The 14,928-nt window shown below is 41.7% G+C and overlaps 1 protein-coding gene across 1 annotated transcript in view; it reads left to right on the top strand.

Moving 5' to 3' along the window:
- The window catches only part of LOC133576901 (uncharacterized), a 36,438-nt gene extending 35,790 nt beyond the window's left edge, over nucleotides 1-648 (top strand). The window contains exon 11 of the mRNA XM_061930294.2: nucleotides 31-648. The gene's annotated coding sequence lies outside the window, so the exon portion shown is untranslated. The remainder of the gene's footprint in view (nucleotides 1-30) is intronic.
- The last annotated feature ends 14,280 nt before the right edge of the window (nucleotides 649-14,928 follow it).

The raw sequence follows: 14,928 nt of genomic DNA, 5'->3' as shown, positions 1-14,928 counted from the left end.
GCCCATTGCAAAAGTGCAATGGGACATAAGGACCTATTGAATTTCTAAGGTTTTATTAGGGCCCGCATGGCCCATTGCAAAAGGACTCCTGAAGGGAGTCCTTATGCAATGGGACATAAGGCCCTATTGAATTTCTAAGGTTTTATTCTTTATTATTATTATACCGGCCGCCTCTTTGAGCTGTAATTTGACCCACTTAACATGCTTCAAAACTCACCATATTTGACGCACACGTCAGGGCTGGCGAAAATTGCCGTTTGATAAAAAAACCAAACCCCAAAAATCAAAATTGCGCTCTAGCGCCCCCTAGGAAAAAAAAAAATTGACTGCCTGTAACTCCCACTAGGAAGGTCGGAGAGACATGAAACAAAAACCTCTATGTAGGTCTGACTCAGACCTAAATTTTATTAACGGTACATTCTCGGGCAAAAATCAACAGGAAGTTGGCAATTCCCCCTTTAAGACAAAAAAGTACTAAAAACAAGTAAATTTTGCCTCTTTGAGCTGTATTTTCACCCTCTTAACATGCTTCAAAACTCACCAAACTGAACACACCCATTAGGACTGGCAAAAATTGCGATCTAATAAAAAAACCTAACCCCAAATCTCAAAATTGCGCTCTAGCGCAATTTTTGAATAAAACGCAGAAAAAACAGCTCCTCGGAAGAAAAAAAATACAAAACTGCCTGTAACTCCCCATGGGAAGGTCGGAGAGACATGAAACAAAAACCTCTATGTAGGTCTCACTTGGACCTACATTTCATAAATTGACAACCCCCAGCAAAAATCAACAGGAAGTTTGCTATTCCCCCTTCAAAACAACATTTTTGTAAAAACCGGTCACCTTTCTTCAAAATCTATCTCCTCTGAGCGCGTTTGTCGTTTCGCCTTCAAACTAACACAGGTGAGAGATAAAACCCTTGTGATTAAAAGTATAGATGGGATTTTTAATACCTGCTCCGGTTTTGATTTTATGACCCTTCAAAGACCCGCTGCGCTGATGCTGCTGCGGTGCTGTTTTTTTAAGATGGCTGCTCAAAAGCAGGAATAACCAACATGCCCACACAATGCAGACAAGGTAGGTACACTAGACAAAAGTATTGGGACACTTCAAACTAAAAGTAGACAAAAGTATTGGGACACTTAGGACTAGCACCTGCCAAATACGCGGGCCCGTCCAACGCTGCTTGCAGCTTTAATCAACATTGTATCCATGTCTTGTGCCTGATGGGATGTAGGCCATCAAAACAATTGGAGGCCTTGCCAAAAACATGACTATCTGATGCTCTGTATCAAGTATAATTGTGCCCTGATAATGCACGGTAAGAACGCCACTGATCATGTGCAGAAGTAGAAAATCCCTCAATCGTGGAGTTACACATGTCAGCCACTAGGGGGCTTTATGTCCATATATGTAATCAGCTAAATGTGTGTTTTATTATGGACTTATGAAATAGCTATAAATGATATACAGTATAAATATATATAGAGAGAGAGCATACACATGTGTTGCTGTTGTTAGGATGTATACAATTAACTTTTCTGCTTCCTCAGGTGACATCTACACCAGTGTTCCTCAACCTTTTTTCCACCAGGGACCGGTTTAATGTATGCATTATTTTCACGTGTAAATTAGCCTTTGCCTACGATCTGGCACGTTAAAATGTTCTATATATATATCCATTGATGTGCATTGTTCCATTACAACTACAATGGAGTTGGAGGATACTCTACATCATACTTGCCAACCCTCCCGAATTTTTGCGGGAGACTCCCGAAATTCAGCGCCTCTCCCGAAAACCTCCCGGGACAAATATTCTCTTGAAAATCTCCCGATTTTCAGCCGGAGCTGGAGGGGGCGTGGCCTCCAGCTCCTGAGTGAGGACAGCCTTTTTTCACAACAGGGTGACAAGAACTAAATCATCCAGACTAGAGATACATTGTATTATTATGTTTATCTTACCTAAAAATAAATATATTTATCAATTAAAAAAAAAATAAAAAAAATTTAATATATTTTGCTAAAAACATCAACATTTATTGTATTTTTATTTGCATTTTTTCTGACTCCTTATTACATCCAGCCATAGAATTATACATTAAAATAAACATATTTGAAATAATTCATTTTAAATGATCATAATAATTCATTTAAAATGACCATATTTAATTATTAAAATAATTGCTTGTTTATCAACAACTTTAGCATTTTATTCATTATATTTTGAAGCTCTCAGAAGCCAAGTTTTGTTATATTCCTTAATATTTATTTATGCAAGTTTGAAGTATCAATTATCTAAACACAGTTTGCTTGCATATTTTCAGGATATATATATATATATATATATGAAATTTTTGACTTGGTGAATTCTAGTTGTCAATGTACTCCTCCCCTCTTAACCACGCCCCCAACCACGCCCTGCCCCACCCCCGACCACGCCCCCACCCCCCACCCCCCGAAATCGGAGGTCTCAAGGTTGGCAAGTATGCTCTACATCAGTGCTTCTTAACCTTGTTGGAGGTAGTGAACTCCAGCGGTTTCATTCACCCTAACCCTTCTTTAGTGAAAAATACAATGTTTTGGGTTTTTTTTCAAATTCGAGACAAAGTTATATGTTTTTTTTTTACTGGTGCACAAAATGAAGCGTGCATGAACATCACCTTGTTCAAAGAACAAAAGCAACATGAGCTCACAAGAAATGACACACCTGCAAATCAGATGGGAGATTGGAGGGAACATTCTTTGGGGGTATCCATAATGTCATCGGCGGTCACTTGAACAAATATGACGATCCTCCTGGTAGGGGTGTATCCCTTTATGGAGGATGACTTAGTTTAACGTGGGGAGACTGGTGCACAGACAGTCACCACCCGATCAGGGTCCAGTGGCATGGAGTCCAAGACGACTGGGGACCCTTTTCTGCTGCAGCCTTCTTCCGCCATCGCAGCCGTAGTGGTAGTTCTTAAATCTACCGTCTTCCGGTACTAGGCCTTTGCCAAGGGCCACCTGGGGTAACAGTAGTAAAGGGGTTAACCTCCTAGTGCCCCAAGACCCCATAGAGGACCCCAATCAATCTGGCGCCCTAGGCAAGATTTTAGGTGGCACCCCCCCACATCGGCAATGAAGTGTATATACTCACAAGAACCCGAATAGCTTTGTCTTTGACCTTTTTTTTTTTTTACTTACAACTATACCTAATATATAAAGGGGTGGAAAAGTGACTATTACCTGCAGGGCAAACATTAGCTAACCAGAAGGCAATAACAATGTAAACAAAAAACACCTGCTTAAAAGATCTAATACAAATGTCCCTGAGGAATGTAAGGTGGGAGTACTGTAATTACCTAACGTTACATTATTATTTTCCATAACAATTTAGCCCCCTCCACAATATTAACCCGACGTTAAAACAGAACTAGCTATTTATTGATTAGCAATTGCCGAATCATGTAACATTAGCTTAATGCTAAAAAGCCAGGTTACTATCACATTCTGTAACAGACAAATAATTTCATGTAGGCTAACGTGTAGGCTCTTTTCTCTTTTTTCTTCCCTGGGCACCTGACAGTTTTGGCCTTTTTGACATCTTGTGTTGATTTTTTTGATGTGGTGACGTCCAAAAAGAGTCATGATACAGGAAGGGATGGGGCGCACCGTGCGGGGGGGGCGTAATGTTGTAACAAATAATATTTCTATTAAATAGGCTTTACTTTGCATTTTAATTAACGTGAGATTATTTTTTTTATTTAGAAATAATAGTAACAACTTTTTTTTTCTTTTTTCTCCAACATTTGTGGCACTGGCGTGGCGCCCCCTGATGGACGGCGCCCTTAGCATTTGCCTATACGGCCTATGCCACGGGCCGGCCCTGGAGGAGCCTCCACTGCTGGATGCACTTTAACGTCATGCGCAGGACTCAAATATCCCATAATACGCTGAGAGGGAGAAGTTTTTATTTACACGATGAGTCGGGTGTGTCTTGACCTCCGCCGAACCCCTGAGGCCAACTCACGGAACCCTTAGTGTTCCATGGAAGCCAGGTTAAGAACCACTGCTGTACATCTAATAACGGGCTTATTGGTGTGTTTAGTGGGGCAAGCAAAAGTTAAGTCTGAGAAAATGTGGTCGTTTATAAATGAATTAATGTTTCTGTGCGGCCCGGTAGCAAATGCGTCACGGTCCGGTCCCGGTCCCTGGACTGGTGGTTGGGGACCACTGATCTACACTACACAACTTTGCTTTCATTGTGCCTTTTACGGAATTGTGTTACATGTCTAAAAAAAAAAAAAAAAAAAAAATGATGCATGTTTTTTTTTTTTTTAAATAAAATCCTGTGTGCTGTCGGTGATAACATTTGAAACATTCGTAAAGTCTTTTAAAGCTCATTTTTTGTCATCGTGGAACCAAATGTACTTTTACTTTGTCCAAGCTGCAGTCCTCACACGCACAGGACCAAAAAGTGTTTCCTCCCACCAAATCAACACGACCGGTGCCTACTTTTACCACAGACTTTTCTATTTCCTTCAGAACTAAGAAGTTAAATAGCGCATGCAAAGCCTTACACACAGGAAACGGTGAAAAGGACTCAAACACACACACACGCCCTAAGTGGAGGGTAAAACTACTACCTCATGTTTGTTTTCCTTTTATTCCAGGTCCAAAACACAATTGATGTGGTTTGTTACACAACATGCACTTGTATTTGGGATTCTACTTGGTTCTCTACCAGGGGTGTCCAAACATTTCCACTAACATTTTTAAAGAATGTTTTGATATATTTTCTACATGGAATATGCCGCCTAAAACGGACCTTAGTCTTTGTCTTATACAGTGGGGCAAAAAAGTATTTAGTCAGCCACGATTGTGCAAGTTCTCCCACTTAAAATGATGACAGAGGTCTGTAATTATCATCATAGGTACACTTCAACTGTGAGAGACAGAATGTGAAAAAAAAATCCAGGAATTCATATTGTAGGATTTTTAAAGAATTTATTTGTAAATTATGGTGGAAAATAAGTATTTGGTCAATAACAAAAATTCTACTCAATACTTTGTAATATAACCTTTGTTGGCAATAACAGAGGTCAAACGATTACTATAGGTCTTTACCAGGTTTGCGCACACAGTAGCTGGTATTTTGGCCCATTCCTCCATGCAGATCTTCTCGAGAGCAGTGATGTTTTGGGGCTCTCGCCGGGCAACACGGACTTTCAAAAAATCCAGGAATTCACATTGTAGGAATTTTAAAGAATTTATTTGTAAATTATAGTGGAAAATAAGTATTTGGTCACTTCAAACAAGGAAGATCTCTGGCTCTCACAGACCTGTAACTTCTTCAAGAAGCTCTTCTGTCCTCCACTCGTTGCCTGTATGAATGGCACCTGTTTGAACTGGTTATCTGTATAAAAGACACCTGTCCACAGCCTCAAACAGTCAGACTCCAAACTCCACTATGGCCAAGACCAAAGAGCTGTCGAAGGACACCAGGAAAATAATTGTAGACCTGCACCAGACTGTGAAGAGTGAATCTACAATAGGCAAAAAATCAACTGTGGGAGCAATTATCAGAAAATGGAAGACATACAAGACCACTGATAATCTCCCTCGATCTGGGGCTCCACGCAAGATCTCATCCCGTGGGGTCAAAATGATCATGAGAACGGTGAGCAAAAATCCCAGAACCACACGGGGGGACCTGGTCAATGACCTACAGAGAGCTGGGACCAAAGTAACAAAGGTTACCATCAGTAACACACTACGCCGACAGGGAATCAAATCCTGCAGTGCCAGACGTGTCCCCCTGCTTAAGCCAGTGCATGTCCAGGCCCGTCTGAAGTTTGCCAGAGAGCACATGGATGATACAACAGAGGATTGGGAGAATGTCATGTGGTCAGATGAAACCAAAATAGAACTTTTTGGTATAAACTCAACTCGTCGTGTTTGGAGGAAGAAGAATACTGAGTTGCATCCCAAGAACACCATACCTACTGTGAAGCATGGGGGGTGGAAACATCATGTTTTGGGGTTGTTTTTCTGCCAAGGGGACAGGCCGACTGATCCGTGTTAAGGAAAGAATGAATGGAGCCATGTATCGTGAGATTTTGAGCCAAAACCTCCTTCCATCAGTGAGAGCTTTGAAGATGAAACGTGGCTGGGTCTTCCAGCATGACAATGATCCCAAACACACCGCCCAGGCAACGAAGGAGTGGCTCCGTAAGAAGCATTTGAAAGTCCTGGAGTGGCCAAGCCAGTCTCCAGACTTCAACCCCATAGAAAATCTGTGGAGGGAGTTGAAAGTCCGTGTTGCCCGGTGAGAGCCCCAAAACATCACTGCTCTCGAGAAGATCTGCATGGAGGAATGGGCCAAAATACCAGCTACTGTGTGCGCAAACCTGGTAAAGACCTATAGTAATCGTTTGACCTCTGTTATTGCCAACAAAGGTTATATTACAAAGTATTGAGTAGAATTTTTGTTATTGACCAAATACTTATTTTCCACCATAATTTACAAATAAATTCTTTAAAAATCCTACAATGTGAATTCCTGGATTTTTTTTTCACATTCTGTCTCTCACAGTTGAAGTGTACCTATGATGAAAATCACAGACCTCTGACATCATTTTAAGTGGGAGAAGTTGCACAATCGTGGCTGACTAAATACTTTTTTGCCCCACTGTATGTGACAATTAAAGCAAATAGTTGTGTTGTATCTAATATACCTCATGCATAACGCCTTCATTGAATTTTTAGAATATGTGGAGGGCCAATAAAAAAAACCCTGGGCCCTTTGGACACCCCTGTCTTATACTGTGGTGCCGATAAATAAGCTGTGAACTGTCACACTGATGCTTGGCTTCTTTTCACTTTATTCTCCTGCAACTAACACCTTTCGGTATGCAACAATGTATAATTATCTAACAAAGTGAGCATTAAAGCTGTTAACACCCTCCTGTTGTCTTAACTGTCTTATTTGCATACTTAAATACTGCCGTCCCTCGGCACGTTGCGCTTCAAAGGTTGTTTGGATTTAAAACATGTTTTTAAACATATTGTATTGCTTAAATTGGGCATTTTCAAGCCTAAACACGGCATAATTAACGACAAATATCAATACAACAGTCGTACTGAGTATTCATTATAACAAGGCAGAGGTTTTATTTAACACATATTTTTGGCCACTAACATACACAGTTTGAACAGTAACACTGTTTGAATAGAGGAAAATAAAACACACACATGAATATATATACACAGGTAAAAGTCAGTAAATTAGAATATTTTGAAAAACTTGATTTATTTCAGTAATTGCATTCAAAAGGTGTAACTTGTACATTATATTTATTCATTGCACACAGACTGATGCATTCAAATGTTTATTTCATTTAATTTTGATGATTTGAAGTGGCAACAAATGAAAATCCAAAATTCCGTGTGTCACAAAATTAGAATATTACTTAAGGCTAATACAAAAAAGGGATTTTTAGAAATGTTGGCCAACTGAAAAGTATGAAAATGAAAAATATGAGCATGTACAATACTCAATACTTGGTTGGAGCTCCTTTTGCCTCAATTACTGCGTTAATGCGGCGTGGCATGGAGTCGATGAGTTTCTGGCACTGCTCAGGTGTTATGAGAGCCCAGGTTGCTCTGATAGTGGCCTTCAACTCTTCTGCGTTTTTGGGTCTGGCATTCTGCATCTTCCTTTTCACAATACCCCACAGATTTTCTATGGGGCTAAGGTCAGGGGAGTTGGCGGGCCAATTTAGAACAGAAATACCATGGTCCGTAAACCAGGCACGGGTAGATTTTGCGCTGTGTGCAGGCGCCAAGTCCTGTTGGAACTTGAAATCTCCATCTCCATAGAGCAGGTCAGCAGCAGGAAGCATGAAGTGCTCTAAAACTTGCTGGTAGACGGCTGCGTTGACCCTGGATCTCAGGAAACAGAGTGGACCGACACCAGCAGATGACATGGCACCCCAAACCATCACTGATGGTGGAAACTTTACACTAGACTTCAGGCAACGTGGATCCTGTGCCTCTCCTGTCTTCCTCCAGACTCTGGGACCTCGATTTCCAAAGGAAATGCAAAATTTGCATGGTTGGGTGATGGATGACGGATGGCGGGCGGGTGCAGTTCTGATCAAACGTTACATCGGGTGGATGGCAGATGGTTGACGACTTTCTGACGCGGTTGCGGATTAAATAAATTGCCTATCCGCGCATCTCTAATATATATATATATATATATATACACACACACATATATGTACAGTACAGGCCAAAAGTTTGGACACACCTCATTCAATGTCCATCCATCCATTTTCTACCGCTTATTCCCTTCGGGGTCGCGGCGGGCGCTGGAGCCTATCTCAGCTACAATCGGGCGGAAGGCGGGGTACACCCTGGACAAGTCGCCACCTCATCGCAGGGCCAACACAGATAGACAGACAACATTCACACTCACATTCACACACTAGGGACCATTTAGTGTTGCCAATCAACCTATCCCCAGGTGCATGTCTTTAGAGGTGGGAGGGGCCTATCCCCAGGTGCATGTCTTTGGAGGTGGGAGGAAGCCGGAGTACCCGGAGGGAACCCACGCAGTCACGGGGAGGACATGCAAACTCCACACAGAAAGATCCCGAGGCCGGGATTGAACTCACGACTACTCAGGACCTTCGTATTGTGAGGCAGACGCACTAACCCCTTTACCACCGTGCTGCCCCTCATTCAATGTGTTTTCTTTATGTTCATGACTATTTACATTGTAGATTGTCACATCAAAACTATGAATGAACACATGTGGAGTTATGTACTTAACAAAAAAGGTGAATTAAAACGGAAAACATTTTTTATATTCTAGTTTCTTCAAAATAGCCACCCTTTGCTCCGATTACAGTTTTGCACACTCTTGGCATTCTCTCCATGAGAATGCCAAGAGTGCCAATAATTACACTGGTAATCACAGTGTTAAAAATAACGTTCAAAATATAATCCTCATGCATTTTAATCCATCCATCCGTTTTCTACCGCACCTGTTCAAGAAGTCGCATTAATGGTAAGAAGTATTTTATTTACCGGTATTATTGGTTAGCTTCGGAATAACAATGTTATTAAAAATAATAAAATACTTATTATACTCTAAATATGCTGGTCTTACTTAAAAATGCACGCATTTAGTTGTATTCAGTGTTAAAAAATATATCAATCAATCAATGTTTATTTATATAGCCCTAAATCACAAGTGTCTCAAAGGGCTGCACAAGCCACAACCACATCCTCGGTACAGAGCCCACATAAGGGCAAGGAAAAACTCACCCCAGTGGGACGTCGATGTGAATGACTATGAGAAACCTTGGAGAGGACCGCATATGTGGGTAACCCCCCCCCCCCCTCTAGGGGAGCCCGAAAGCAATGGATGTCGAGTGGGTCTGACATAATATTGTGAGAGTCCAGTCCATAGTGGATCTAACATAATAGTAAGAGTCCAGTCCATAGTGGATCCAACATAATAGTGAGAGTCCAGTCCATAGTGGATCTAACATAATAGTGTGAGAGTCCAGTCCATAGTGGATCTAACATAATAGTGTGAGAGTCCAGTCCATAGTGGATCTAACATAATAGTAAGAGTCCAGTCCATAGTGGATCCAACATAATAGTGAGAGTCCAGTCCATAGTGGATCTAACATAATAGTGAGAGTCCAGTCCATAGTGGATCTAACATAATAGTGAGAGTCCAGTCCATAGTGGATCTAACATAATAGTGAGAGTCCAGTCCATAGTGGATCCAACATAATAGTGAGAGTCCAGTTCCATAGTGGATCTAACATAATAGTGAGAGTCCAGTCCATAGTGGATCCAACATAATAGTGAGAGTCCAGTCCATAGTGGATCAAACATAATAGTGAGAGTCCAGTCCATAGTGGATCTAACATAATAGTGAGAGTCCAGTCCATAGTGGATCTAACATAACAGTAAGAGTCCAGTCCATAGTGGATCTAACATAATAGTGAGAGTCCAGTCCATAGTGGATCCAACATAACAGTAAGAGTCCAGTCCATAGTGGATCTAACATAACAGTAAGAGTCCAGTCCATAGTGGATCTAACATAACAGTAAGAGTCCAGTCCATAGTGGATCTAACATAACAGTAAGAGTCCAGTCCATAGTGGATCTAACATAACAGTAAGAGTCCAGTCCATAGTGGATCTAACATAATAGTGAGAGTCCAGTCCATAGTGGATCCAACATAATAGTGAGAGTCCAGTCCATAGTGGATCTAACATAATAGTGTGAGAGTCCAGTCCATAGTGGATCTAACATAATAGTGAAAGTCCAGTCCATAGTGGAACTAACATAATAGTGTGAGAGTCCAGTCCACAGTGGATCTAACATAATAGTGTGAGAGTCCAGTCCATAGTGGATCTAACATAATAGTGTGAGTCCAGTCCATAGTGGATCCAACATAATAGTGAGAGTCCAGTTCCATAGTGGATCTAACATAATAGTGAGAGTCCAGTCCATAGTGGATCTAACATAATAGTGTGAGTCCAGTCCATAGTGGATCCAACATAATAGTGAGAGTCCAGTTCCATAGTGGATCTAACATAATAGTGAGAGTCCAGTCCATAGTGGATCTAACATAATAGTGAGAGTCCAGTCCATAGTGGATCTAACATAATAGTGTGAGAGTCCAGTCCATAGTGGATCTAACATAATAGTGAGAGTCCAGTCCATAGTGGAACTAACATAATAGTGTGAGAGTCCAGTCCATAGTGGATCTAACATAATAATAGTGAGAGTCCAGTCCATAGTGGATCCAACATAATAGTGAGAGTCCAGTCCATAGTGGATCTAACATAATAATAGTGAGAGTCCAGTCCATAGTGGATCCAACATAATAGTGAGAGTCCAGTCCATAGTGGATCTAACATAATAGTAAGAGTCCAGTCCATAGTGGATCTAACATAATAGTGTGAGAGTACAGTCCATAGTGGATCTAACATAATAGTGTGAGAGTCCAGTCCATAGTGGATCTAACATAATAGTGTGAGAGTCCAGTCCATAGTGGATCTAAAATAATAGCGTGAGAGTCCAGTCCATAGTGGATCTAACATAATAGTAAGAGTCCAGTCCATAGTGGATCTAACATAATAGTGTGAGAGTCCAGTCCATAGTGGATCTAACATAATAGTGAGAGTCCAGTCCATAGTGGATCTAACATAATAGTGAGAGTCCAGTCCATAGTGGATCTAACATAATAGTGAGAGTCCAGTCCATAGTGGATCTAACATAATAGTGTGAGAGTCCAGTCCATAGTGGATCTAACATAATAGTGAGAGTCCAGTCCATAGTGGAACTAACATAATAGTGTGAGAGTCCAGTCCATAGTGGATCTAACATAATAGTGAGAGTCCAGTCCATAGTGGATCTAACATAATAGTGTGAGAGTCCAGTCCATAGTGGATCTAACATAATAGTGTGAGAGTCCAGTCCATAGTGGATCTAACATAATAGTGTGAGAGTCCAGTCCATAGTGGATCTAACATAATAGTGTGAGAGTCCAGTCCATAGTGGATCTAACATAATAGTGTGAGAGTCCAGTCCATAGTGGATCTAACATAATAGTGTGAGAGTCCAGTCCATAGTGGATCTAACATAATAGCGTGAGAGTCCAGTCCATAGTGGATCTAACATAATAGTGAGAGTCCAGTCCATAGTGGATCTAATATAATAGTGAGAGTCCAGTCCATAGTGAATCCAACATAATAGTGAGAGTCCAGTCCATAGTGGATCTAACATAATAGTGAGTCCAGTCCATAGTGGATCTAACATAATAGTGAGAGTCCAGTCCATAGTGGATCTAACATAATAGTAAGAGTCCAGTCCATAGTGGGGCCAGCAGGAAACCATCCCGAGCGGAGACGGGTCAGCAGCGCAGAGATGTTCCCAACCGATGCACAGGCGAGCGGTCCACCCCGGGTCCCGACCCCGGACAGCCAGCACTTCATCCATGGCCACCGGACCTGTGTGTCTCCCCCTCCACAAGGGACAGGGGGAGCAGAGGAGAAAATAAAATAAACGGCAGATCAACTGGTCTAAAAGGGGGTCTATTTAAAGGCTAGAGTATACAAATGAGTTTTAAGATGGGACTTAAATGCTTCTACTGAGGTATGGCTCTCACGGAAATACATTTTAAAACTTTCAGGGCTCTCTCAGCCAAAAAGGTTTTCGACCCCTGCTCTACACATTTCCCCAGTTTTAGTTTAGAGATAAGGAAAGATTGGCCTGGCCCACTAGCATCCCTCTTTATGTTTGTGAACTTTATAGTCTATACATTTAGAGTGATGTGATAATCAAACACTCTAGGAGTGTAGAATGAAAGAGTATATAAGAGAATTGACAGAGTGTGTACCTTCAGTGTGCAGTGCCTCCTTCAAATCCAGCCACTGTTGCTTAGGAGCTGAAGTGTGTCTCTTTACTGGCTTCCTCCAAGCATGTTGCTTTTGTAGCTGTTTCAGCAGATTTGAATTGCTAGGATAGAATCTTTCATCCAAGACACAACTTACATTCAACTAAAATGTTCTTTTCTTTGTGCTCGACCTGATGTGCCTGTGACATGTGATCTAAGTGGGAGGATGATGATAGTGACATGTGATCTAAGTGGGAGGATGATGATAGTGACGTGTGATCTAAGTGGGAGGATGATGATAGTGACATGTGATCTAAGTGGGAGGATGATGATAGTGACATGTGATCTAAGTGGGAGGATGATGATAGTGACATGTGATCTAAGTGGGAGGATGATGATAGTGACATGTGATCTAAGCATTGTAGAAATACAATTAACAATCAAAACAGCAAAAATATGCAATATGAAGGGAAAAAGGTGAAATGTTGCTGATAAAACAAAGCTGATTGTCTCTTTTTAAGTATCTAAAATGAACATGCATGGAAACTCACCAATGTTTGCAGGCACATCAGGTCTGGCCAAATTTTTTTAATCTTTTGGGGCCCAAAGTCCCGAACATGAAATAGTAGTAGCCCACTTAAAATTTGAAAAAACTAGCCCCATCTACCAGATTCTCGTATCATCACGAAAATTGATGGCAACATCGATCACAAAAGAACGCATGTAAACGTCTCAAGAAGCCATAATTGAAAATAAAACAGGAAGTCAGCCATCTTGGTTTCCACCAGTCAGTTTTAGGCTAAAAACAGAAGTCCTATTTTAACAAACTCCTCCAAAGGACTTTGGATCAGTTTTATGTGGACACTCTTGTCCATTTAGGGAAGCAAGTCCATATCTGGATTGTTTTCTGTCAGAATAATTGTATCTAAGTTATCACAAAACTTTGTGTTTCCATGAGTTCCCGGCGAGCAGACAAAAGCTGTCTTTGATCTTACCAATCAAAAGGCTTGTAAAACTCCACTGTGTAGGATGGGAAGAGACATGAAGGTGTCGGTTTCTTTGATCTACTGTGATCTTGGTAAGCAGCTCCAAGTTCCTGGGGGTGCAGATAACTGACAATATAACCTGGTCCCTACACACCGGAGCTCTTGTAAAAAGAGCTCAGCAGCACATGCACTTTTTGCGTGGGATGAAAAGAGCACAGCTCTCTCAGAACATTCTACAGAAGCACTATAGAGAGCCTGCTGACCAACAGCATCTCTGTCTGGACTGGAGCCTGCAATGCCTCAGACTGGAAGTCTCTCCAGAGAGTGGTGAGGACGGCGGAAAAGATCATCAGGACTCCTCTTCCTCCTATCCAGGAGATGGCAAAAAGCCGCTGCCTGACCAGGGCTCAGAAAATCTGCAAAGACTCCTCCCACCCCCACCAAGGACTGTTTTCACTGCTGGACTCTAGAAAGAGGTTCCGCAGCCTCCGAAGCAGAACCTCCAGGTTCTGTAACAGCTTCTTCCCCCAGGCAGTAAAGACTCTTGAACGCATCATAATTAAATTATCCCCTCAATTCCCCCCAAATTGGATTAACTCGCTGGAATAAAAAAGACAATATAACATACATCCATAAACGTGGACGCATGTGGAAAAGTGCAATATATTTATCTGTATTTATTTATATATGCACCTTATTGCTTTTTTTTTAATCCTGCACTACCATGAGCTAATGTAACAAAATATTGTTCTTATCTGTGCTGTAAAGTTCACATTTGAATGACAATAAAAAGGAAGTCTCTAAGTCTCTTATGGGAAGCGACATGAAGGTGTCAGTTTCTTTGATCTACTGTTAGGGCGGTATAGCTCGGTTGGTAGAGCGGCCGTGCCAGCAACTTGAGAGTTGCAAGTTCGATCCCCGCTTCTGCCATCCTAGTCACTGCCGTTGTGTCCTTGGGCAAGACACTTTACCCACCTGCTTAAATGTAACTTAGATACTGGGTTTCAATATGTAAAGTGCTTTGAGTCACTAGAGAAAAGTGCTGTATAAATATAATTCACTTCACTTCGATCCACAGGAAGAGTTGGTCTTGACCCGAGATCTACAAAGCGGAGAGGAAGTAGGACCTGACCCCCTTCCAGGCACCTTTTCTTTGAAGTGTTTTGTAACCGAGGGCAACGGCTGTTTACGACCCCCTTCCTTTAGAAACAGCTGTTGCCATGTAATCAGGGAAAGTCCAAATAAAAGAGGAGGCGTGCAACCTTTCGTCAGAGCGTGGGACGACACTGCACAAGGGTACAGGTCTACGCGTTTGTCCTCGTTGAGCCAAATTGAATCCTGTCTCTGTTTAATTCCTTGCTTCTTGTCTGTTTAATAGATGTCATCAGTGTTTGAACCCGACATCTTCTGTCCCACTTTCCACTCCTTGACAAGGGGTGGAAAGGACTAAGGCTGAAACAACGCGTCGACGTAGTCGACGTCATCGGTTACGTAAATACGTCGACGCCGTTTTTGTGCGTCGGCGCGTCG

This window comes from Nerophis lumbriciformis, linkage group LG36 (assembly GCF_033978685.3).
Source record: "Nerophis lumbriciformis linkage group LG36, RoL_Nlum_v2.1, whole genome shotgun sequence".
NCBI lineage: Eukaryota > Metazoa > Chordata > Actinopteri > Syngnathiformes > Syngnathidae > Nerophis > Nerophis lumbriciformis.
Note: the sequence above shows the minus strand (reverse complement) of the source record. Positions and strands in the feature narration are given on the sequence as shown.